The following is a 27497-nucleotide window of genomic DNA, read 5'->3' as shown; positions in this document are numbered from 1 at the left end:
CAGGATGGCAGCTAACCCCAATACAGCTGCCCCAGCAGAAAAGAACATCTTGCCCCAGTATGGACGACGCCTTCCCAACAGAAGCAGTTAGGTCTCCTTTCTGCTGGCCTTTCACAGTCTGTAAACTCCAGCACCTGCAGAGATCTCAAGACTACATGCAAGTACAACAGAATTACACAGGACAGAGTGACTGAGATTTGATGAAGATCCTCTAGGAAGGACCATCAACAGTTGAAGAGGCCTGATCTTGAGAGTCGCCTGCATGTAGGCACAGTGGCTCCAATGAAGACGGTGGTAGCTAGGCAGAGAGGAGGGCACTACTCAGCAGATGTTAGCAGAAAGCCAAGAAAGCAACCCTTGGGCCACCCCATCTTCCTACACGGAAAGGTTTGACAGGTTTTCCTGGCATTTACATGAAGATAAAAGTCAAGGCCCCAAATGGTGCCCCAGGTCTGCACACAGTTACCACATCTGCATCCCAGGCTGGGTTCTCCCACAGGGTTACTGGGAATTTTATGACCAGAGGTTTCAAGAGAGGATCCATTCTCTGTGTCTAAATGTCATGTCCTTCCCCTTCCTCTCTCCCTGCCACTGTCAACCTCAACCAGTGGATCATTTCAGTGGTCCTCAGGCACCAAGGATAAGCAAACCCAAGCAGCACACAGCAACCACTTCCCCTGGCAGTTACAGGGGAGTAACTGCCTTCCTTGTACCTGAGCTCCTTGGATGAGAAGGAGAAGTCCCCACATCATGGCTGGCACTAACAGAGAAGAAAACATCCATGACTTCTTACCTACCTGCCTCACACCTGCCCCCAGGGGCCTTAGGCAGACAACAAGCTAAACTTCTACAGCTCAGGAGGTAGGGCTGAGGTGCGGTGGGGGTGGGGTGAGAATGAAGGAGCAGGGCTCTGCCAGGAACCCAGCCTTGCCCCAACCACTGTACTTCCTCACCATGCTCTGACACTCAGCTACCAGTGACTCCTTCCAAACTCAGCACCAGCTCCAAACTCTTCCACAAAGGAAGACAAGCTGAAGGAGAATGGTGAGCTGAAGAGCAATGGTCACCAATTCAGGGCATCCCAGGATTTGTAATGATGGTCCTCCCACCAACTCTGCACTCTGTGTCAGGAGTGATGTTAAAGATGGAGAACTGTCAGCCCACACAAAGGCAAAAGTTCCAGGATCTGGAAACAGGCACTCTGGGCATTGTTGGGCAGTGCCCTCTGAGACACTGCTGCATGCTGACAGCAAGGAACACACAAAGCAGGGACTAACTCCATGCCCCTTGGGCCTCTTATCCATCCCACAAGACCAGTCCATCACAAAGGCAACCATCACACCTGCCTGCCCCCTCGTGTTCCCTCCACTCCAGGGCTCCTCCCCTAAGCCACACAGCTGCATACCTAGAGCTGACAGCTGTAGTCTAAGCTTTCTCCTCTCTACCCAGCAAAGAACAGGGGACATCACAGTCCACAGCAGATACTTCCCTACCTGCTCCTCGTGACTCTAAGATGTCATGCCTGGTCATGGCCCAAAGGAGACCCTTTGAGACTCCAATTCAGACATGGTTTCTGGACCTGCACAGACATCACCTGAGAACATGTCCCTCCCTCCTTATCCTCATCCCTAAGAAGAACACTCTAGGACATATGCAGCAACATCAAGAGGTATCACCAACCTCTCCTGCAATGCTAACAAGACTTAGGCCCTCACTGCAGCCCCAGCCAGCCCTATCCCGCTCCAATGTTTCAAGCTGCCTGTCCCCTGTACAATGAGGTCCAGTCATACATTTGAGTTGGCAGGTGACCCTGTGTTGTTCATTATAGTCACCTAGAAGGAGCCCTCCTCCACCTGCAGGCCTTCCAGGCGGCGCCCATCTCCTGTGCTCTAGTCAGACCTACTTCCTTCCCCTCTAGGGAGTTCCCATTCCCACCCCACACAGAAGGACGTCCAAGCCAAGCATCCTTCCAGCCTCCTCCACGCCTACACTCAGCTCCCTCTCCAGAATGGTCCTCACCCCTGATAGCACGGTTTCACGATGCAGTTCTGCTCAGTAACCATGTCTTGCCTGCAGAGTAAAATGCACACTCCTCAAGTGGCACCAAGCCTGACACCTTCAGCCACCCTGCAGAACTCTCTGGCTGGAGCCAGGTTCCATGACTTCAATGACACAGACCCCTGCCTGGGACCCAAGCAAGGGAGCCCTGAGCCTGTGAAAAACATGACAGAGCTATGACAATCAGACAAGCATGATCCAGTGTGTGAGGTGTTGACCCAGTGTTTACTGCAAGGCTACCCCCATCCCCCACTGGCAACACCTTCATCCCCTGCCCCACCTCCCACTGGCAACACCTTCATCCCTTGCCCCCACCCCCCACTGGCACACCTTCATCCCTTGCCCCCACCCCCCACTGGCACACCTTCATCCCCTGCGCCCACCTCCCACTGGCACATCTTCATCTCCTTTCTCAATCCTAACCAAATCATTTGCACTCATCCCATGACACCTGTTGGAACCAGCAAGATGGAGCCTAATATGTTTAGTTTTGTTTTGCTTTGCTTTGTTTTGTTTTGTTTTCTGCTGGCCTTGGCCATGCCCTCCCTGAAGAATAGACACTCTTCCCTACGTCTTCCCGGGGAATTTAACCTCAAGTCTCAGGGACAGCAGCTTCCCCCTCCCCACCACCAGTTTCCTGACAGACAAGTCCTACTGGCTGGGGGTGGGGGGATGTTCAGGATCACCTCTGCAGGGTAGCAGCCAGATCAGCTGACTTGCACTGCACCCCCACGGTGACCCTTTTTGGACCCCTCTCCCACACGGAAGTTTACCCATGCAACCTCTCGAAGTTAGGAACAGACATGGAGAAGGACAGATGGTGAGTCACTTCTTCCCTGACCACAAAAATCCTGAGTGCAGCTGACCCCGGGTGGCCGCCCTCTGTGGTAGCCTGTTCCTCCCTCAGTGGAAACCATGAAAACATACTTACTTTGTGTCCTGGGGGGAAGGGCTGCTCCAAATGTGACGACTGCCCATGGAGAGCCCAGGCCTTGCTTCATTTCAGGGAATAGGGTGCTAGGCATAAGAGTGGGGTGCAGGATAGGAACCACACCATGCCCAACGTTGGCATCCCTAGGACTGGAAGTAGCCAGAGAAAAAGAGGTGGAGTGGCCTGGGGCTGCTTCAAAGGAGACTGGCAACAGCCTTGCAGCCAGGGCTGGTGGCGGGACCTGAGTTCCCCAGCGCCCAGCTCTGCATGCATTCTCAGTCACCGCTGTCACAGCACGGGCTGCCGTGATGGCTGGATATGTAGGGGTCCCATCCTGGCTCCCAGAGAAAGAATGGAGACCTTACCTGCTGCTCCCCTCTCTGTCAAAGGACTTCCAGAGAAGCAACAGTCACCATGGGAAATTTCAGGACTAGGGAGTGGTGGCAGACAGAAAGCAGAATATTCCCCTGGGGCTTTTCTCCAAAAGTCTCTGAAAAACTTGGAGTTTATACCCAGGGGGAGCAGGCTCCTAATGCAGTGTTGCTGTGTGGCAGTGTGGTGCACACATTGCACCAAGGAAAGCAAGCTTCTAAGAGCCTCTGTTCCTCTGGGACTTCGAAGCATTCCTAGGCTGCTACCAAACACCAACACACGCAGGTCACAACGGTGCCAGCCCACCTGGCCTACACTCCTCCAGCCTAGCTGAGGACTGACCTAAGGAGGTGGCAGCATGTGGCTCTTTCCTGTGGGGAGTGCAAACCTGATCTGATTCAAAGAAGGTGCAAGAAAGGATAACAGAGACCCCCGGGCCCCAAACACTATGCCACGGAGCTCTTAGCAAAACACCTCATCTCTGGAAAGTAAGATCACTGCCGACCCACGGTCATCACAGTTCCCAGCCCTCCCCCTTCTCTCTGCAGCCAAGCTCCTGTTAGGGCTCATCTTGCCCCTCCTGGTGCCAGGCCAGTATATGAGGACATTCAAGGGCAGGTATGACTACTTTTATTACTATTTTATGAATAGATAAAGTCACAGGTTCTAACTGTGCCTGGATCCCACAGGAGACATAAAAACTCGCTGAGGCCAAGCAGCCCATGGGAAACATCTATTTGCTGGGCTATCCTGACCCACACAAAAATCCAAGATGTTCCAATTCTGTACTTGAAAGGGTGTAGTGAGTGTTACATAGCTGTGTCTCTAGAACACTTACCAGAACTCCTGGTATCTCAATCGTTATTTTGTTATGCTGTATTTTAAGGAAATAGGTACAAGGAAAAGGGGCTACACATGCTTGTTACAGCTGAGATTTTGTTACCAATATGTCTGGCCAGTGGTCAGCTGAAGCTGATGCAGAATGCACCGAGGGGCTGTGAGTCATTCTGCTTGCCTAAGTGGAAGCAGGAAGAAAGAGGAAGAAGGAGATGGTAGAGGGGGAGGAATAGAGAGAGGGGAAGGGAAGTGGCATGGGAGAGAGGATGCAGAACAAGCAAGCACAAACAGTAACTGAGGGGAAACATGGAAGCCAGAAGGCCGGGGGACCAGAGCTGAGGAGGGAGGACAGCAGGGTTAGTACAGGCCCTGCGATCTCACCCCAACCATCTGCCCTACTGAGCCCCTGGAGTGGAGTCAGCCAGGATCTGAGACCACCCCCTTGTTGACTGCCTTGTTTGCCTGAACCCCAGCCCCCACCGGTACCCCATGGCTGTCATGCCAAGCCCATACACTGTCATGGTATCTGTTGTCCTGCCTACCCTACCTACCCCAGGCCAGCCACTGTGGAGCTCAGGGCTTTACTGGCCTGGGCTCCACCATTCATCCTCCCAGGCTCCCAGACTCCACCTCCAGCCCGGAAGGCAGCAAGGCAGCAAGGCAGCAAGGTCTCCCATTGCCAAACTTCCCTTCCCTAAATCGGAAACACTCACTTATAAAGCCGTAAATTCTTTCCCATGGAGGCATTCTGGATATAATTAGATTTCTCCCCAGGTCTGGGCACCAGAGGAATTGCTTGTTCCTCTGAAGACATATAGACCCTTGCAGGAGCCAGGGGTAGCCACTCTCTTACTTCTGTTAGAGGAAGTAGTAGTCCTTTCCCTATCAGATGCTCACGTTCTGCAGGCAGGAGAGGAACGTGCAAAGAAAAAGCTTTCTTAAATATGGAGCTGTTGAACATTTTAATGGCCCCTGCTAGAACTACCCTGTGTTAGCTAAGGCTGCCAGCATGTAGTTACACAGACTGGGGGCTTCAATGACAGGTGAAAGATTTTCATGGCTCTATAGAGTGGAGAACAAGACCAAGATGTATGCAGAATCGGGGTACCCCTTAGTGGATGCTGCAGGCTACCTGTGTCAAATGACCCCCTCCATCCCTGTGTTGCATATCCTCTCCTGCATGTCTGTCATGTTCTGATTTCCTTAGGACCATCAGCCCTACTGGACAAAGGTCCCTGTGTTGACCACCTTGATAAAGTCTATCTCTAACTACAGTCACATTCTGAGGGACTGGGCACTAGGACAACAGCCCACAGCTTTCACCGTCTCTGTCTCAGTTATTTTTCTTGTTACAAAATGACTGGCAGAAATACCTTAAGCTTTATTAAGGCTTATTGAGGCTCAAAGCTCAGGCATACCAGAGCATCATGGCAATAAAGCAGGACGCAGCTAGTCACACAACTGTAGTTCTTCATTTCTGTTCAATCTGGAACCTCAACATATGGAATGGCACTATCCACATTTACGGTGAGTCTCCCCATGCCAATTAATCCATCTAGAAATCACTCACAGACCCTGGCAAGTTGGCAATGCCAACAACACCTTCATAATGTCTGAATAATCCTAAGGCTCTTTCCTCAGTAATAAACTCAGGACAACAGCAGCATAAACAGGGCCCAGTGTGCAGTCGGGGCCTGGACTACCAGCAACTTGCAACTGCAGGTCACCTAGGGATGGCAGGGAAACCTCTGGTCTCTCAGGATAAAGCCCCACCTCTCCAGCAATGCCAACTATAGACACCGTGTGCAAGGCTTCACTCCCTTGTTTTGAAAGCTGTGTCCTGAAAAGACTGTGATGAACTCATGCAAATCCAATCTGAGGCTGGGAACCAAATACAAGCACACTGGGCCCGCACTACACAGCAGCTGCACCTTCCTGGATCCAGGTATCTGCCCCTACTAGGGCACGAGGAACCAAGACAGATGGTGGCAATATTCACTCCCTACATGTGGCCTCATTAGCTGGCAGTAGCAGACGCAGCCCTGGAGGCATCAGAATGGGACGTGCAGGCTGCAAGAAAGGACAGCCCTAGGAGCCTTGCAGGGAAAGAGCTATGGTCTGCCTTCTCCGGACACAGCATTCCCTTGGCTTTCACGGTTGAGCTACACTGCCAAGATAGCTATTTAGTTAGAAGCACCAAAGCTCTAATCACTGCCTGCAGCAGCAACACGCCCCACCCCTTATAAATCCCTATAGCAAAACCAGGCTCTTACTCCAACATCAATCACTCCAGGGCACTTATAACAACACCACAGGCAGATGAGCATGCGCGTACACACACACACACACACACACACACACACACACTCAGGGGGAGAGACTGAGAAGGGGGAGACAGAGACACAGATACACAGAGAGAAGGAGAAAGACACACACACCCAAAGGCCTTAGAGGGTCCCCACTGAACACACATGTGCGAGTGAATCCTGCTCTGTGAGATGTGTTAAAAATGCATGCCTGGCACAAGCGTTTCCTTCCTCAGCAGATAGGAGACCCCCGCTCCAAGGCACCCCGCAGAGCAGCACACTGAGCCAAGGCCCTGCCCCTGCCTGACTCACAGGCAGCCCTGCCAGAGAAGGCCTGTGCTGGGTTTTAATTGATGAGATGAGAGCACTCAACACAACCCTGATAACTCAGTCTTCCCTCTGGGAAGTGGGGACAACGAGGGCAACACTGAACACAGACGGGGAAAGGCCCCCATGTAAGCAAGCACCGGCCACTGAGCTTGACTTTCAAAGATGTTGCTGAATCCCACTGATCTTGAAGTCACCTATAACCAAAGCCGGGGGCCTCCCTTTTGAGTCTGCCTGTATCATCTTCACCTGCTCAGTCTGGTGCCACACAAGCGGAGCGTCCCAGGCGCTGACCTCCCAATGGAATAAAATGCTTTAAAGAACAAAAGTGGAAGCCACAGCCTGCCTGACTTCTGGCACCTGTATACCCCAGTAAGTCCTGCTCTCAGTTCCAGGATGAATTAAATTTCAAAGCGTACATCTGCTTTTAAATCTACGCTGACCTTGTGCTTCTAGATGAACACACAACTCAAAACGGGGAGGGGGACTGCTCTGGGTACAGCCGTAATTAATATTCTTTCTTCATGGAAGACGTTTGTTTGAAATGATAGGATCCCATCAGAAAGTCATTTTCTTTCCAAGTTCACCGGGCTTCCTATATGAATGTGAATCACAGTGACAGAGTCAAACCGAACTGAGCCCACACTGTTTGCTCCATGTATTGTTTGACTTTGGCCTAGACACAGCTGAGAGAAACAACTCGAAGATCCCAATAGACTATTTTGGATATTTGTATTCTAATTTGCAAATAATTTGCCTATGTCAAAATAAAGCAGAGATCCAAGGCAGAAAGCTTTCTGATCAAATTATAATCAAGGGGATGATGTGTGGGAAGAAAGAGGAGTATCTTCAAGTTCCTGTGGGCTCCATTAGAATGCCTGTCAACACTCGTGCACCTGGGGGCACCGCTGACTACTAATAACTACTAGTATCTAGTTCATGTCACTTCAGATGTGTCACCATCTCAGGGTCACTCATCTGCAGCATACCCACACGGGGATCTCCAAGGATGACCCTCACCTTGTCTGACCTGCCTCTTAACTTGGGTGTCTGTGTGAGGGCAGTGGCGTGCCTATGATGGTCTCTCCTGTCATGGTGCCATCTATGGTGGGTATGACAAAGGAGCTAAGGAGAGGACTCCCATATGGCACTAAATATAGAGCTGTAAACAGAGCCCCCTCTCCCCTATCTTTCTTCATGCTGCTAAACCTATGCTGAAGTGAACATCCAAAAGACTGTGAGGCCTGGAATGGACCCTAGGTAAGGTATACTAATGGCTACATTTTTGTTGTTTGTTTTATGTTTTGAGACAGAGTAGCCAATGATGACCTTGAATTTCCCGGCTCCTTCTTCCATTTCTGCAGGCATGTACCATAACGCTCAGCTTTATGCGGTGCTGGGGAGCAACCCAGGGCTCTGTATGCATTAAGCAAGTACTCTGTTGAGCTATACCCCAGCCCTAACAAAAGCTATTTTTAATTTTAAAACTTGGATGCAAACTAGCTTTTCAACAATTGTGTTTATGCTCTGAGCAAAAACACAAAATAGCTTTTTTAAAGTATGGTTACGTCTAGCTCTGTGGTTTGTTCAAGCCAACCATTTTTAAATCTAGATTGAAAAGTCTCCCTATACTTAACCTATCAATGGAGAGCAGGTGGGGTAGATCTGAAGACAGCAGGTGCCAGGCCAGGAATGCATTGCAGAGACACAGGGCTCCTGTGTCCTCAGCAATGGGCACCCCTTCCTTCTCATGGAAGGGAAAACTTTTGAGGGGCTGGTGATGCGTCCATGGTCAGGGAGATTCAAAAACATGGCTGCCACCCACCCACTCACTCACTCTGCTGAGCAGTCAGAGCACCATTACTGACCACCTCTACGCTTCTGTTAAACTCGAGACACAAGTTCTCTTCCCATAAAATTTTGGGGTTGACACCCCACACACCAGCAGTGTTGCCATCGTAACAGAAGCAGCACTGTCACCCTGCACTGCCACCCCAGTGACAACTAAGTAACCTCCTTAGGCTGTTATTCATGGAGGCTGACAGACTAACCAAGCACAAAGACTGCCCAGAGGAAACAGGAGGGCTGTGGGTGAGATGGGGGACCAAATGGCCAGGGTGGTACTCCCTGGTAAATATGGAAGTCAGGGCACAGGAGCCAGCTGGGCTGCATCTAAAGAGACATCATGCTTTTGATCAAGCTGAGGGACTGTCAATTAACTGACTGCAGATGATACTATCTATGTCATCCAGAAGGCTGGCCTGCCAGACACCTTGTAAAATGAAAATAAGCTGACCCCCAACTTCACTGTTATCTATAGCTACAAACCCTTTGGTCTTCCTGTCCCCTTTAGGCAACCATTAGGAAACACTTCAGCTTGACCGACCTGTCTATCCCTCCAGGTGGATTCATGTCACTTGTACTCCAAGCCCGGGGAGGAATCAGTGGGAATCAACACACAGTCATAGTAAAAACCGAAAACTTTCAATTTCAGCGAACAACAGGGGTCAAATCCTGTGAGTCTTTTCTGTAATCCCATTTCTAAACCTGGGAGGGGTAGGCAGGCCCCACATGAAGGCTGCTTCTGATATGAGCCCACCCCTCACCCATGATACAACCACAGACCTGGACTCTCTTAGTTTTCACATTTCTAATCTTGCTTTCTTCTTATATCACCAAGAGCATCTGAGATGTACTGTGTTTGTCCGTTTGCCTGTGAGGATTTTTGTGTCTGCGTGGTCTGTTTGAACTCTCTAGGCACCAGCGACTGATATCTGTCTAGACCGCCACCGCAGACGCATTCTCTTTAAACTTCTCTAAGTAGAGATCTGAGACGCAGCATAGGGACTTGAAGAGTGTGTTTGGTTGGTGTGCATTCAGGAAGTGCAGCTTTCTCAATGGTCTCAGAGCCACTCCCATGTGTCATCACCCAAGAGTCACTTCCCATCTCTTCCACCAGACTCCTCTGCTGCCCATAAAAGTGTCTTTACCCCTGCCACCTGTACTGATGCCAGCCTCCACCTCTCTTCTTTCTTAAAGCCAACAGCACCTGGCACTTACTCTCAGGAAGTCTCCTATCCATGTACTGGCCGAGCCAGACCCTGCTCAGCTCCCCATGAGAGATGGGTGGTCAGGGTGAGATGGCTGCAGCCCCCCCGCCCCCACTTCTGCAGCATGCCCTGGCTCTTCCCAGGACACTGTCCGTGAACACATTCTTCTGCACCTTTCACTCACTTCAAGCTGAGCTCAGAGAGCTTTGCAATCTGGAAAACCACACTCTTCCTATTCAGAAAATTAGTACTTCTTTTCTTTCTTTTTTTTCTTTTCTTTTCTTTTCTTTTTTTTTTTTTTTCCTGTGCCCAATTTGCCAGGGAACCCTGAACAGAGTAGGAAGGAGGAGAGAGAAGAGTATGTGAGTTTATAAGACCCCAGGCCTTGAAGGCACTCAGGCCCCAGTGAGAGCCCACTTCATGGCCCTGCCCAGAGCCAATGGAGAACATGTTCAGCTAACAGATGCAGATGCCTCTGGAGAAAGGAGTTGGTGGTATGCGGTTGGGGGGGGGGGAGCAAACCCAGCTGGCTGCTTACCAGCAAAGGGCTCCCTTGCAATGTCCTTAGGTATGCCCTTGTGAAGTGAATTCTTACTTTAGCCTTCTCAGTCCAAAGACCACCCTGTAATCAAAAGCTCATTTCTTTGCTCGATGTGATGGCTCAAGCCAACATTCTGTAGGATAAGCCAGGAGATATGCTGTGAATTCAAGGTCAGCCTGGACTATACAACAAATACAAGCCAACCAGGGCTTTCTCAAAAAGGAAAACCCAAGTATCTCTCTGATGACACAGTGCAGCTGCACAGTCTCATTTACTGAAATCTGTCCCTTGCAAGTCCTGTAACCCAAGCAAGACAGTAAAAGGTCACTCTTTTTAAGTACAAGGCATTCCTCCATTGAAAAAAGGAGGCATCCCTGCCTGTGTGCAGGGGCTGATATAGTCTGTCTATACTTATCGTGATATCATGTTCTAGGTACTTTGATTAGGGAATGCCAGCGAGCCTGAAAAGACCATGTGCAGACTAGACTCTGTAGGGAAGTTTGAGGGTTACAGTGTCCCCTGTGAAGCCTGGTGAAGGGAAGAGGTAGCACTGTCAGTTCCAAGGCCCTGAACAACAGTGGGACAAATAACAACCTGAGAAGCTCCCTAGCAGGTCAGACCAATTAGGAAACAATGAGATGGGCCAACCTGAACCAGGCGTGCAGGAGATGGGCCAGACACCTTCGCTTTCAGTGTGCCCTCTCCCTTAGAGTCACAGACATCATCTCCCTGCAGGTCACAGTGCCTGGCTTTCAGAGGGTTTAATGAGGATGGCAGTGGTGGTGGACAAGACACAAAATCGGAGTCAGGTATGCTGGCCTCACCCACACCCCTGGTCCCCTTAGTCCTTTGCTCACTGTCTGCAAGGAGGGAAAAGAACAGACTGAGCTGCAAACTCAGCCTGAGGGGAAGGGCAATGCTGGTGCCGATTTAATGAGAGCAGAAATGGGAGGAGCTCCAGGCTCTTCCCAAACCCCGATATCCTAGGCCAGGCTTAAGTCTAGATAACAAAACAACTATATGGTTAGAAGTAGGGGAGCAGCCGAGAGCAGAGAGCTTGGTACCCCACTGCAGGCTCTGGGTTCTCCCCCTCCACGTGGCAATTGTTAAAAAGAAGCTTTCAGAATAGGGTGCTACATGGCTGACCACTGTGGAATCAGGCCTGACAACCTGAGTTTGCTTTTTGGAAGCCATGTCAAAATCCAAATGCTGTAACACACACCTGTAACACGATAAGAGGGAAGCGGGGACGGGAGAACCATCCAGAAGGTCATGGGCCGAGTGTCCTGGAGCATGAAGCCTGGCAGAAGAGCCTGCCCACAGGAGAGAGCTGACCACTGAAAGTTGTTTTCTGACGTGTGTGTGTGTGTGTGTGTGTGTGTGTACATGTGCATGCATGATAACTGTAAGCTTGCTCTCATGCGCGCGCGCACACATACACACACACAAACACAAACATAACTTTTTAAGGCTGAGATGAAGGCTAGGCAGATTTGCTGTGTACGGACACCCAAAGCTCAACTCTGAGCAGCAGCAGCTCGTCGGCCTCCACAATTCTATCCTGGACTAAAGACCTCCAAAGGGCAACTTCAAAGGGACCATGGGATCTGAGACCTTGCTCACATCATTTGGGGACCCTCAGGAAACACTCAGCAGATCATTTGAATACCGTACCGGTAGGGTGGGAAGTGCCTAATTACCAGCTGATAAGTACACAGCACGTTTACATACAGTTGTGATCAAACTCTTCACCTTGAAAGCCACCATACTTACTAACGGAACCCTTGCCATTTCCTGACAATGAATTTCCTCTTCTCATAGACGTCTTGGAGGCCAGCCTGTGGCTTTTATGAACACCTTGGTTCTCTCATTTCAGGTCTAAGGGTGATGCCGTAGGCTGCTCCAGTCCGGCCCTGACCATTCTCCATGAAAAGAGTCCAAAGGTGGAGAGACCGGAGTACACGGGAAAGCTGCGAGGCACAGGAGAGGCAACTCCACTCGTCAGACTCGCACTAGATCCTAGCTTGTGGGAATGTCCACCTTCCAAACGGAAGAACAAGACCTGACCAGCAAGGAGCGGCTGAGCTGAATCTGAATGCAGTAATACAGTTATTCCCCAGGCACACTTAGGAGTCACTGTGTCAACCACCTGCATCTTGGGCTGTGGCAACAAGGCCTACACGGAAAAACATCTTGCAGTGGAATGTGCTCGGGTTAGGGGTGAAACAACATTGCCCTGGATTGTGCTCAGGTTATAAGAGCTTCTATCTACAGGTACTGAGTATTTTGGGAAGAGTTCCTGGTGGTGTAACACAACACCCTCCATGCTCTCAATCCAGGGTCTACAGTCTCTTGCCACCACTTCAGGTCACAGCAGTGAAGGGCCAGCACAGGATTCTGAAGTACTTTCCCCACACATAAAGCCTCAGGTGAGAACATCACTCAGGAAGTAGAAACGCTCGCACTGCAGTGAAGAGCCTACCTTCCTGGGAACACCTGACCGCGCTGGAGCAGGAACACCTTGTTCTCTCACCACCTTCACCTGGTCTAAGGCTACCTGTGTGGGCAGCTCCCGACCAATTGTGTCAGACCTCCTTTTAATTTCGGTACAGTTCATCATTTTTCTATTTTAATTCCACACTGCCTTAAGAAAAGACAGAGTCTGAGGTTAGGGTCTGCTAATGTTGCCCTACTACACTTTAGTAAAATCTGTGACAGAAGCAAAGGAAACAGGGATTTCTAATGTTCGGATAGAGGGGACACAGCCAGACAGAAGTACAGTACAAAGAGACAGAGACAGGGCTGGGTACACATCTCTGATTCCAATAACTAACACTCTAAGTGGACGGCTTATTCTGAGCAGATGATGATGATGATGGTGATGATGATGATGATCTGCTAGGGGATAAACTGGGGTGCACCCAGGGTTTCAGGGCATAGACTCCTGAATACACTTGTGCAAGCACCAGGATAAACACCAGGCATAGACTCTCAGAGAAGCCCCCACAGACAGCCTCGCATCCGCAAACCCCTCACATGACAAGGGTACTGGAGGAGGCTGTATAGGCACTGAGCTCTCTTCACTCCTATTATCTATCAGGAAGAGATCCAACTGTTCTTCCAGACACATCCCATCCAGCCTCCAGCCTCCAGCCTCCAGCCTCCAGCCTCCAGCCTCCAGTCTCCATCCAATATTTCCCTTGCAGCACCTGTGGTGGCAGCAGCTTCTGGAATCACCCTATGTCATCTGGAGGGTTGGTGCGTGGCTCCCAGCAGTCTCTCTCTACAGAGCATAGAGCTGCTTAGCAGTGGCCCACCTCAAAAGACAAGGCCAGGGAGTCATCTTCTCACTCCAGATCTTCTCTGAGACAAAGCCAATGAATATAAGCAGTACACATCCTGGCCCCTGGCCTCTGGCCTCTGCTTCCTTTCATTGGATAACCTGTTTTTCTTCAGAGGATGATCAGAGGACAGAGCAGACTCCAATGTGTGTGTGAACTCAGATACCAGGGACTTTATTAAGAGACTGCACAGTGGAAAGGTGAGAATGAGAAGTTTTTACAAGGCATGTTTCTGACCCCCACTCTGAGAAAAGCAACAGGGTTATACTCAGGTGGATCTGCAAGATGACAGGGCCTCTGTGAGGGGGCCACATCCCAGTGACTTTCCTGGTGAGTTGCTTGGAGTCTCTCTCACTCAGCAACAACAGTGACAGCTGTCTTCTATGATTTCCTCAAGCTCCATAAAGGCACTGTAACTCTCCCTGACAAACACTGCTGTAGCTCAGTGGTAAAGCCTGTGCTTAGCATCCTCAACGCCCTGGGTTCAATCCCTAATACCAACAGGGACACCTGGCTCTGGGGTATGTGTTGTCTGTCTTTCTGTCTGTCTGTCTGTCACTGGAAACTGTAAAAACCCTGTAGTCATGGCCACTTGCCCTTCAGTTATCTCTGCTTTCGTGGAGAAATCCTTCTTTATAAGGTTGGATCCCACTGTATTTCTCTGCATTCTTCTGGGAAATTTCTGCACAGCTGACCCTTATCCTGAGTATCTATCCCTCCCCCACAGAGCTTCACCAGGTTCCCCACTGCATCTTGTCCAACAGAAACCAGAGTCAAGGCCACAAGAGATGAAGCCAAGCCCAGCAAGCAGCTTAGGGTCTTCCCGCTGTTTGTAAAGCTAGAGCATCTTATCCCCAGACAGCCAAGGCTCTCCTTGAGAGCTGCATGCAGGGACACACACACACACATACATACATACACACACACACACACACACACACACAGCGCTTCCCTTCTGGATGCAGGCCACGTCTGTGCTCATCTCCGAGACAAAGCCCTCTGCCGCTGGTACAATTTCTGGGACCATAAAGAAAAGGGAGGAAGCAGCCAGACACCAACTGACCACACCAGGCTGGTGTGGAGGGCTGAGTCAGCTACCTTCCAGAGTAGGGGTGCCTGTGGGCAGCTGGCCCACTGTAGATGCCTGTGGACAACTAGCCCTGAGAACAAATGGGGGCAAGAAGGGTCAGACTAGGACCCACTGTCCCTTGATGGTGCTCTCAAGCCATGTACCAAACAAACCCTTCTCTAGGCCCTGCTGCTGCTGCTGCTGCTGCTGCTGCTGCTGCTGCTGCTGCTGAAAACCTGTCCTGGACCTGCCAAGGAAGTCCTTCTGGGCAGAGGTCTCACCATGCCCCTCTAGCCAGGCCTGTCAGTGTCACACCCTGAAGGGCCGAAGGACGGGGTAGAGGGCAGAAGACCTTGGGCTTCTGTGTACGTCCTTTCAAAGGGAAGGTATCAGCAAGACGCACAAGAGCCCTAAAGCCAGGCAGGCTGTGTGTTTTGAGTGAGCGGGCGGCCTTTGACAGCCCTCTGTGAAAGCACATGCACAGTCCCGACCCCAGGAACTACTGCTGATACTTTGTGCTGTATAAAAACACAAGAGGTAGGTAGGTATCAACACAAATGCGCAGCCTGCACAATGCAGTGCAGAGGATAAGGGCATGAAGACCGGCGAGTGGCGGGACACCTGTTACAAGGGTCAAATAATCGTTGCCAGGACAAACACGGCATTCAAACATGAACAGCAATTTCCAAAAAACGCACTCCCTGTTAATCCACATGGAGGAAAATAAAGCCGGCGGGGAGAGAATAACACGTAAGGTGAGCTGTTGGAGATTAGACTGGAGTCGGCTCAGAATCACAGTGACACACAGCAATAGGGTAGGTATCTCTGAGAAAGTGTGCCCCCCCCCCCGCCCAAGTTGAGGAGGTGCTGTCCCTGTAAGTATTGCAAAGACAAAGTAAAGTTTTGGAGAAAGACAGAAGCCCGGGGCCAGGAAAACAGCTGGCAGACACAGGCAGGCCGACATACACTGCCCTGAACTTCCAACTTTTTGACATTTACCAAAGTGCAGCCTGAGTTATTCCCAGGAATGCTAGGAAGGCATTCTACCCAAAAAGGGGGGTGGGGTGGGTGGAGACATTCATTTTCTAACCCCATGCATCCCTAAAACACAATCATGATACACTAAGAAAAGGAATTCCACATTATGGGAGCCTACATATACTTCTGCTCAGATCTGTGCCCCGGAAATTGTAAAATGTAGAGTGTCTTGTCCAGTATTCTAAACTCTCATTGCATATCTCTTCAGGGAATGCGCAGATGTGTGTGTCTCTGTCAGCAGATGGTAGGCAGAGCAGGTACTTCAGATGGCTTATGAAAGACCTCCAACCTTAACCAGAATTACATTTCTGAAGGAAAAAAAGACTCCTGCAGACAATGTGGGTGGCAGGTCTGCAGAAGCAGCAGCATCCGTTGTTACTAATCTGGAGAACACTGGAGTGACGCTTACCTCACCCAACCTAAGCAGGCTGGGGACAGGGGTGGTCCTAATCCAGACCTGCATCTTCCCAGACGGAAGGCCAAAGGGCTTGTCTGCCACCTGGCTTCAGAATTTGCTCCAAGACACTGTTAACAAGACTGTAGGAGAATAAGAAGGTGGCAGGTAACAGGGGCAGATAAACAGGCAAGAGAAGAGAGGCCAGTCTGTCCCACACATGTTCCTCCTGCAGTTCCTCCCAACTAGACGATTTAATTACAGACTCAGCTTTACACACTGCCCTGTGGTAAACAACCAGGAAACGTGACTCTGTCTTACTCTCTAATTAAACCAACCCTGTGGTGGGGGAGATGGCATTCTGAATTTTAGGGTTTCCTTGTTCCTCAGTTCTGAGTTGGGAGTCTAGGAACTAGGAGGGGAGGTAAAGTTCAGTCCTATTCTGGAATAGCCCTTCTATGTCCAGTTAGAAGCTGGACCCTTGAGGTGAGGTTGGGTGTGTGGAACGACACCATCCCTCCTGGCCTGGAGCCATTATGACCGTCACTGATCATTGACTTCTGACTGTGGTAAAGCCTAGGGTATAGGGAGCTGGGTCAGTGTGAGTCGGAGCAGACACTGCTAGCATCTCAGGCCCATCCGACTCGCTGTAATCTCCATCTGGGAACCAGTCGACAGCAGTGTGAAACCCTGGTGGACACTTGGCTCTCTGCAATTGTCCCCCTCAGGCGGGACGGAGTGCATCAGTGATGGATGGTATTCTGCCCATGGGAAGAGAAAAGAGAGCCTTTAAACAAATCACTACACGAGTGTGCCCTGGAGGCTGGTGTCTCTCTCTCTCTCTCTCTCTCTCTCTCTCTCTCTCTCTCTCTCTCTCTCTCTCTCTCNCNCACACACACACACACACACACACACACACCTCAAGAGAAGAGGACTCCCAAGAGCCTAAGACTGCTAGGAGCATCCCTCGGGGGTCTCAGAAACACACATGGACAGATACACTATGAAGAGGAAACTGTCCATTCTTGGTCCCCTGGGGCCCTTGCAAATGATCCAAGGAGGAAGATCTATAGCAGCTGAACTATGGTTTCCTCTCAGCATCCGTCTAGTAGAACGGAGTGCATGGAGTTTGGCCCGACAGAATGATGTATAGCAAGTCAAGCAAGCATACATCTTACATAGACCCAGACGTGATAAAGGTGACGGGGAAGAGGGAGAAGCTCCACCTCCTATGAGGTCACCCACTCGGCTTCCACATCTGGTCTTGAACATCTTCCTCCTCCTGTTCTCCCACCTCTTTGGCCAGAGTTGCTGGGCAACAGCAACCAAGAGAAACAAACTCCCTTTCTTCACTCTTCTTCCTCTGCCCACCCTGGAGAGTCTGGGATTCCCCAGGTCCTAACCCAGGCCATGAACTCTCTGGCCGCACAGCCACAGTGGATGACTTCATCCAGCCCATGGCTTCTTCCCAACCTTCTGTGGACGGAATGTTCAGCTCTAAGCTCCCTCAAGCTTACCTTTACCCTGTTCCCTCCTACATATCTGCAGAAGGCTCTCAGCACCCCAGTCAGCTGACCCTTATGCAGTCCCGTCCTCCAATGCCCTGAGAACAGCCACTCAAGTCATCCCACATCTGAGATCCCCCGCCCTTCAGTCTTGAGAGCAAGAGTCTGACCAGCCATCCTGCCCACTAAAGCTCTCGAGGAGTGTTCTCAGTTCCCCAGCCCTGGTGAGTCACCTTAGGTCATGGTTCTCAACACACCATATTGCCCCGCAGAGGATCTGGTCTGGCTTGTCATTAGGATGGGAAGGGTGCTGGTGCCATATTCTGCATAAGGCCAAGAATGCTAACAAATCCTGTACACTATTCAGGAGTCCCCACAACAGAGAACAGCCTGATGCAGAATGTGGAGTGCGCCAGACCTTCGAGCTGATGCCAGGGCCGTCCCCCTCAGTTCGCTGCCAGCTTCTTTTCCTCCCCTTCCAGCCTCTGCTTTCCCAGGCTGACCTCCACCAAGAAAGCAGAGCAAGCCCTGGACCCTGTCTCTATGTTCTCGTCCCCCATCCTGAAAAGCAAAGCCAGCGACTGGCAATGTTCTCACCCTCTCCTTTTCTCGACAGCTAATTGGTTTGGAAGGGTTTGTTTCTAATATTGTGTGTTTGATATATTCAACCTACTGTTTGTTAATTTGTCTTACATCGTATTTAAATATTTGCCTGCATGCACGCAAATGTTTTCACATGTGTGTACATGTATGTGTCTGCTTGCAGCACACAACACACATGCAAAGGACAGAAGACAACCTTTATGGAGGCAGCTCTCCCTCCACTTTTCTGCATGTTCAGCAGACTGAACTCAGGTCACCAGGACTGCATGGCAAGCATCTTTACCCACTGAGCCATCTTAATAGCTGTCTTAGTTAGAGTGTCATTGCTGTGAAGAGACACCCTGACCAAGGCAACTCTTATAAATGACAACACTTCATTGGGGCTGGCTTACAGTTTCAGAGGTTCAGTCCATTATCACCAAGGCAGGGAAAAACGGCAGTGTGCAGGCAGGCAGGCATGGTGCTGGAGAAGGATGACAGTCCTACACGTTGGTCCACAGGCGGCAAGGAGGAGGCTGTTACTGAGCAGAGCCTGAGCATAGGAGACCTCAAAGCCCACCCCCACAGAGATACACTTCCTCCAACAAGGCCACGCCTACTCCAGCAAGGCCACACCTCCTGATAGTGCCACTCCCCTTGGGCCAAACATTCAAACACACCAGTATATGGCAGCTATACCTACACAAACCACCACACTAGCCTACCTTAATTCTTAATAAAGCAAATTAACATTTTCTACCAATGTTTTAGGTATTGTTTTTTGACTCTTGGAGCACATTCCAACCTTCTTCCTTGCTTTGGTCAGCGTTTCTGGAACATTCTAGAGACGCTACTCACTGCACATTCACTCTTCTCACCATTCTGGCTGTTACCAGTTCCTTTCACAGAGGAGGCTTGGTGGCTCAACTACCCTGCCACTCAGATTTCTATGAGTGAACGCACACATACCCAGAGAGGGAGCTGGGAGAAGGGAGAGAGCAAGGTCTCTCCCTACAAATGGTATCATGTCCATATATATTGGGATGTGACCACTTTATATTCTGGAGTCTTCTTTAGAAAAAAAACTTTGTTTGTTTTAAGATCAAATCTCACTGCATACTCATGGCTGGCCTAGAACTCATAATGTAATGTTATTGTTTAAGTTTTTGAAACTTCATTTTGTTTAGTGTGTGTGTGTGTGTGTGTGTGTGTGTATGTGTGCCACAATGCACATGGGGTTGGTTTTCTCCTACCACCAAGTGGGTCCCAGTGATTGAACTCAAGTCATCAGCTTGGTAGCAAGAGCCTTTACCCCATGAATCTGACCAGATTTCTTGAGTTTTCTTTAGCTTTTCTGTTAGCGGTTTTTCTTCCTTAAGCAATCACCATCCTTTCCCTCAAGAAACAAGCTTCTCTTGCTACTTTTATGATTCATACACCAGCTATTTGCAGCTCTATGTGCTAGGTACAGCCAAAGGCTCATAACATCTGTACACAGCAGGCACTGACGTTATACCCATTGTACACATAGGGATGGGGCACAAAGTGATTAAATACATCAGGGTTATATCCCTGGAAAGTAGTAGGGCGGAGATTCAGACTCCAGAAGTTCACAAGTCAGTGTATCCCTCTATACCACGGCCCTCCCTCTCCTACATCCTAGAGACAAGAGCATTTGTGTCCACTGATGAAGATAGCCTGAACTCAGTCACTTTTAATCATGGCTACTTGGTCAACTTCCCATGTTCCAACCAAGGCCGGGGACAGAAGAACCCTGGGAAGATGGGAAGAATGTCCCTAGCACTCACAACCAGTGGGTGCTAGAAGCCTATAGATATGACCTCCCAACCACCTAGCCACATCTGGGAGATAGATGTATGTGTCAACCTGAATGGGCCAAGGGATGCCCAGGCAGCTGCTGTAAACCATGACTTGTAGGCGTAGCCACAAGGATGCCTGGGGAAAGGGGCAGCATTTGGATAAGCACACTGTGCAAAGCAGCTCACCCTCAAACACAGATGAACACCGCCCAATCCACTAGATGGGAGAGCAAAGCATGAAGGTAGAAAGATAGTGGCCTTGCTCCCTCAGTCAGAACATCTATCTTCCACCCCCAGACACCCAGCTGTGTGGCAAGCTCAGAATTTCCTCTGCATAGTCAGTGCATGGCTCGGTGTTGAGAAGAATCTCTGGCTGAGTCTGGCCCCTCTCAGGTTGTCTAAGATGACCTCTCTCTAGCCATTTCCCCATGTGAGAAGACACTTCCTCTTCCCACTCAGAATAATCAGATATACACTGCCCTCTGGCCTAGAACTTTCCCCCTGAAAATCATAACTACATTTTGAGTCCTCATGGGGTACTGGCAAACTATCACAAGAGCTTAAGGAGTGTGGCTTACCCTTAGTGGAAAAGGAAGTGGCCTTGGGTAACCACCATGTACAAATGTGCAGAACCAAGGTGCGATGTGTAATTTCAGTGGCCTCAGGCTGCTGTAACAACACACCACAATCTAAGAAGCTTACCAAACAGAAAGGCATGGTCTCGGCACTTCTGCCCAAGGCCTAGCTCTGGTTATTTTTGAAGCAAGCTGTGACATTCCACACCTGGTAGGTACAACATCACAACTTCTGTCTTCATTCTCACCTGACACCTGCACATATGTCTGTGACCTTTCTACAAAAAGGACACCAATGAGTGGATAATGGGGCGACCTCCCTCTAATGAATCACATCTGTGGAGACAAAATTTCCATTCTGAAAAAAAAAATCACACTCCGAGATACAGATGTTAATAGTGCAAAATATGTATTTAGGGAGAAAAAAAAATAAACCCAACAGGTTAGTGATGTGAGGATGGGGTCCAGCTGAGTTACCTTCAAGCCTGAGGGGCAGGTCCTGGAAAAGTTAGAACCCAGCCTACTGTCTCTACACACTGACAAGGAGAGGGCCAGACAGGATAGATGTCAAGGCCCCAGGGGATGCTTCCTGCAATCCTTTGGTGTCTATGTCTTCTGCTATCCCTTTAACTTTCCTACCACAATCATGTCCAAGACTGTAAAGCTTCTGCCTCAATGTACCTTCTTTGAGCCCAGTGATGCCTCAAAAACACAGTGAGAAAGTGCAGCCATTTTCGGTACTATTGCTCCTCGCCACATAGGGGTGACAGACGCCACCCTGACACATCACACATTATCAAAGACCTGCAAAGACCCAAGAAGTAAAGACTCAATGCCCTTCCTGAAACAGAGACCAAAACAGGACTGAGGGGTAAGGCTTTCCTCAGTCCTCAGCAGCTCTTCCTCTACAACAGGGTTTTTCAAAGGACTGGAAAGCAAGCATCTGTCCTTCCTAGATCTACCTGATACCAGTCTATAAGACACCCCACCCCACACAGGGACACTTCTCAGCAACCAGCGCCCTACTGCTCAGAGCTGCTGAAGGGTGGGGTCATCCTAGAAAAACCACTGACCAAGTAGACTTCCCTAAAATAAAACCAGGGTATGATCTTTTCTGTCTTCTTTCTTAAATACTAACCAATGGTCTTCATATCATGCTCCATAACCCTATGACAGGATGGAAGAAAGGATGCATTTAACGTATCTGAAGGCTCGGAACAAATTTTAGAGCAACGTGCTTTCCAGGTATGTCTGTTACCAAGTTAATCCTTCTTCAGTCTAAAAGCAGAAAGAAGATGAAGCAAGTCACACTTACTAGCTCATTCGTACATGGGTACCACTTTCTCCCTTGGGCTATCCTAGCCAAACAAGAATTACTAACCCACTTTCCAGCCAAAGACTCCAAGCACAGAAGGTTCAGTGACCTCTCCAGACACACACTAAATAAAGTCAAGGCCAGAAAGGCAGGGCAGAGGCTTTATGGGCAGCCTTGGGGCTGCTGGCGAACCCAGGAAGTAGCATCACAGAAAGGAACCATGGGCAAGGCAAGTCCTCTGAAGAGAGTGCTCCACAGGCACTCTCGTGACAAGGGACCTTGCCGGTCTGATCTTCAGAGGACAGATAGGTCAGGGCAGACATCAGGGCTCAGTGTGGTCCCAGCCATGTCTCGGCAGCCTCTTTCCCTGGCCCTCATTCCGCCTAGCTTCTCCCTACTACTGTACAGCCTAGCTACTCACCCGTGCCCAGGGCCTCATCCTTTGTGTTTCATGTGCGAACTTCTGTTTACCCCTGTGACAGCAGTCTTTCCAAGCCCCCAGGCACACCCTGGATTCCCCTGGGATCTGGCAGCACTGTCATCACCATAGACTTTGTCATCTATTTACGTTTAGAAGGAAACAGTTTCCACGTGTTTACTTGCAAGGGTGGTGAACCCTGATGCTGCCAGTCTCTAAGTCCTGTGGATTTCCCTTGCGCTTACTGCCTGGGCATCACTGACAGATTAGCATAAGAAGGAGTGTCACTGGGGACCTGTCAAAATATTTTTTTGACGGGCTAAAGACACATTTTACGACGGGATTCGCAGTTAGCAGAGGGTGGCTGGCAATATGTTTCTGCAATCTGCCCACCGCGCAGAGGCAGCTCTTTGTTTTGATCAGGCTGTGGCTCCGTCACTCCGTGTTCATACATTATGCAGACCCCAAACAGCAGGGCCAACACACAGACCTCGATCAAATAATTAGGAGGAGGCTGCGGGGCTGAGCGTTGCCATGGCACCACAAGGAATGATGGTCGAATTCCAAGAAAGATGAAGGCAATGAGAGCAGCTGAGGACAGCAGCGAATGAGCACCGTCACCTTCCTTGAGACTTGCAGCAGAAATAACCCCATACTCCCCAAACCAACCCCCTAATGCTGTATCTAGTATGACTTAGAGAGAGCATAGACTTCCCAGAATGCACTGTGGGAAATGTTTATAGAGAAAGGCTTCAGAACCCTATCTTGAACATCTTTTCAATGATGTACAGAGAAATGTGGGGGAGGAATCCCACCAGAAAATAAAAAATACAAGGGCTATGTGATAAGTATGTGGGCTTCTAAAAAATAACTTTCTCTTCAACATGTGTTTTGTTTGGCAGAAATATTTTCCATACAACTATATTTTGACGTTTCAAGCTCATGCCATGACCATATGGCCGGAAAAATGAAATGTAAAACGGTCCATGACATGGAGTGATGCGGCTGCTATCTTGCTTTAACAAGGCATAAAATTTCCTTGAGTAAGGGTCACTCATGAAGTCAGCCATGTCAGACGGTCAGTCGTTTCTTACTCTTAAAAGCCCAAGTGGTCCCCATGTAAACTGAACACTGCCAGCCAGTGTGCCTCTGCCCTGCTCTCCTCCCCAGTCAAGACCATCCTTGTAGCCCACCGTCTTCCTCATTCTGCACAGAGCCTGCCAGGTTGTAGCTAATGGAAGAGACAGGTCATCCGAGAACCCAGTGGCCCTGCCCATCTTCCTTTGAAGATCTCAGCTTACTCCTTCCTCCCTGAGCAACACAACTCCACCCACTTGCTCTTCAGACAGCCCTTCCTCCCAGCTTCCTTCCTGCCAAGCAAGTGTCCTGGAATCGACAGTCCCTTCTTTCAGTCTCACCACTGCCCCTACACTCCCTCTGCTCATTTGAGGACACTGCTGGCACTCTTTCCTAAGGACAGCAGTAGCACGCAAGACAGTGACGAGGTATAGCTCTCTCTGCTCTAACAGAGTCTCCCTGCTCTTTGAGAGAAGAACCGCAGGCACGGGGCAGTCATTCCCGACCTGGTGGTTGACCCATGTATGCTGGACACTGGATCTGTCCTCTCCCTACTCACCGACCGACTGTCACACTGTGGGCTCTTTGCCCCTGTGTCCTACTGGATCTGCACCTTCCTGACCCAGTAAAAGATAGCTAGGACCCCAGCAGCTAGGGCCACTAGCTCCACCATTGCCTCTGCCTCCTTCCCACCTCCCACACCACTTCCTTTCCTGGCGATCCTCTCCCTCCCTCCAGGGGAGAAGATTCCAGGACATATGTCTCTCATTCCCATCCGACCTCCATTTTCCCTTGGCCAAAACTCAAAAACAACTTTCAAATCACTGAGGAAAATTATCAAGTATAACTATTTCCGGAATCAGCAGTAAATGAATCCTAAAATCAAATCATTTCCAATGGGAAAGTGCATAGTAGACTCAAGTTGTGTGCACATGCACACACACACACACACACACACACACACACACACACACACGAGCGTCACCAGGTAAGCATGACCACACTTCCATTTTCCTCCTCTTAGCAGTTAGCAGTGTCCAGTCCCCTGGGATGGTGTGACCTACTATGGCTGTGAGACAGTGTAGCATGGACTGCTCTGAAACATAAACACAGAATACACCTCGTTAAATATGACCTTCTGATATGTTGTGGATACTAGGTGTTCTGTAAATATAGAAGGCACCATAATGCTAAGAACAGACAATCTGATAGAAAAACAACGACGGGCATAACCTCAAGGCCTCTGGGTAGACAAAGACACAGTAGCTTTATCTCACGCTCCACATTCCCCATCCCGCCTGACTCTGCTGGCAGGAGCAGCTGGCCTGAGAGCCACCCTGGGAGGACCTAGCAACAGGGACAGACAAGGTAGTGAATGAAACACATGTCCTTGGACTAGACGAGCTGGCTCAGGCCATCCTGAAACCCTGAGGCAGCAGAGGCAGCAGCCGCTCAGTGCAGAACAAGCAGTCTAACAACCCGCCATTTCCCAATTAACTAATTTTCCATCCCCAAAATGTTTTGCTAATGTTTGCACAGCGAGGCAGTGCGACTCTCCATGTGTAAGCTGATGCCCGGAGATGCCTTTGTTGTTCCCAACAGGCTCCATCAACAGGCAGAGAGGTCAGCCTGCAGGAAGGGCCCAAACCCCCAGGGCAGCATGCACGCCCTGGTGTTTAGAACTGTTTCGGCAGCTGGGCTGACAGGGAGAGGAAAGCCACATTGGTTCAGAAATATCATAACCATAGCGCTGGAGAACACAAGGCAACTGACAGGAAAAGAAGCTGCCAGTGTGCCCTCCCCAAAGGATATCCAGCTGGCTTCCATATAACCAGACTCAGCAGTGACCACTGTGCTGACCCACCCCCTCCAGTATCCCTCTGAGTGCGAGTGAAGAGAGCCGGGAGCAGAGGTCACGGGCTACCAAGACCATGAGCTCTACTCCCCTTCTCTGAAGCACGCTGACCATCAGAAGAGATGGGACCGTCATATTCTTACTTCAGCAACTACCAAGGGCATGGGTGCCGAGAAGAGCAGACTGTCACTCCACGGACCCTCGCTGCAGAGCACGGATGGGGAACAGGCCAATGCTCAGGCCCATCAAACACAGTGGGGCTCAACCAGCTCTAGCTGTGCACCAGCTGATCAGAAGACCCGACTGGCTGTGGTCAGAGAGGACTTAGTGAGCCCAATGACAGGAACCACACGGCCCTCCTCAGTGAGTGCATAGTGTAGTGACAAGAGCCCATCAATGATTTGTGCTTGTTGAACACAAATTCAGGGAGGGAGGTTTTCAACCTGAGGCTGAAAATCCATGGTTGGAACTGGTGGACCTGGTGTCTGCCACACCTAACAGAGAACAGATTCGGAGAAGGGCTGGGGGTGGCCTGGGGGCAGGGGTTGGGGGAGGGGGCAGCATGCACCTGCAAAAGACCAGTGACAAACCACCAGCACAGCAGAGCATCGTGGTGACAGAAAGGTCCCAAGGGTAAGGACAGGAGCTACCAAGGCCCAGAAGGGCAGTTCCACTCCAGAACAAGCCACCACGGAGAGCCAAGACTACCAAGGTCAGCTAACTTGGGGCAAGCACAAGCTCAGGAAGACCACAGGCATTCTACTCAAAGCCTACAGGGAATGCAGAAAAGCCCTGGTTGCAATGTATCAGAATGGCCTATGTGTCTAAGCTCTGACCCAAAGTGGACACTGAGTCCGTGACAGTGTGAAGAATCCCAGGACAGCAGAGCCACCATGACACTGGGAACAAACAGGCCTGGGCATGGAAACTATTCACCAGTGGAAAATGGAGTCTTAATGTAAAGTTTAGGAACGGAGACCCAAAATCCAATGAGCAGTAAGAAACCAGAGGCAGATACATACAGCCCCCCAGAACCTATCCACGGTGCCAGGCAGCAGAAGGTGGAGCCACAAAAGCCAACGGCTCCCCCAAATCACCCACAAGCCTGCTAGACTCTCGCCACTTCAACAACGATACAGAAAACACTAGACAAAATATCCCTCCCTGGGCCAAGCAGAACAGAACAGGCTCCCGACACTGCAGTGACTAGAGACATGGTAGACAGACTCTCTGCCACTGTGACAGTGTACATCCATACAAAGATAGCATGCATTCACGGTCAGGATCGTACACCCTCAATAAACAAACAAACAAACAAAACAAACAAACCCACTTGTGGACAGGAAGCCTTCCCAATGCTGGTGTTGCAAAACCAGTAATACCCCACTCTTGGTGGGTCCCTCATGGGCCACTATTTATAATTCACCCAATTCTACCCCATACAAGTGAAACTCCCAAGCTAAATATTTAAAAATAAAAAATAAGAGTATGCAGACTGGGTGTATGTGTGTGTGTGTGTGGGGGGGGTGGCTTGGCCATGAAGAGGACCCAGGACCCACATGGCAACTTACAAGCTCTGTAACTCCCGTCCCAGGAATCCAGTGCCTCTCCTCACCTCCATAGGCTCCCCCGCACACACACACATAGTGCACAGACATATACCTCACCTCCACGGGCACACACACACACACACACACACACTGCACAAACATATATCTCGCCTCCATGGGCTCCCGCACACACATAGTACACAGACATATACATAAATACTTTAAAAAAAAAAAAAAAAAAAAAAAACTAAGTGCATATGCATCTCCAAACTACACAATGCTCTCACTGAATGAGCAATCTGATCTCCAAGGGGTTCGAAGCCAAAGCCTGCTGAGGGGAGGACTTGCTGCTGCCACCAAACATCGAGACCAGGCAGGCAGCAGGAGTAGAAGACCCCTAAGAGTCACTCACTCCAACTCCCAGATGCCAAGAGTTACCAAAGCACCAGCAGAGAATAATTTCATCTGACTCTTAAAAACGAACTCTCTCTCTCTCTCTCTCTCTCTCTCTCTCTCTCTCTCTCTCTCTCTCTCTC

The 27497-nt window shown here is 50.0% G+C and overlaps 1 protein-coding gene across 5 annotated transcripts in view; it reads right to left on the bottom strand.

Moving 5' to 3' along the window:
• The window catches only part of Agap1 (ArfGAP with GTPase domain, ankyrin repeat and PH domain 1), a 436093-nt gene that overhangs the window by 322338 nt on the left and 86258 nt on the right, over window positions 1–27497 (bottom strand). The gene's annotated exons all lie outside the window — the stretch shown is intronic.

This window comes from Mus pahari, chromosome 5 (assembly GCF_900095145.1).
Source record: "Mus pahari chromosome 5, PAHARI_EIJ_v1.1, whole genome shotgun sequence".
In the NCBI taxonomy this organism is placed as follows: domain Eukaryota; kingdom Metazoa; phylum Chordata; class Mammalia; order Rodentia; family Muridae; genus Mus; species Mus pahari.
This window is presented reverse-complemented; position numbering and strand designations above follow the sequence as displayed.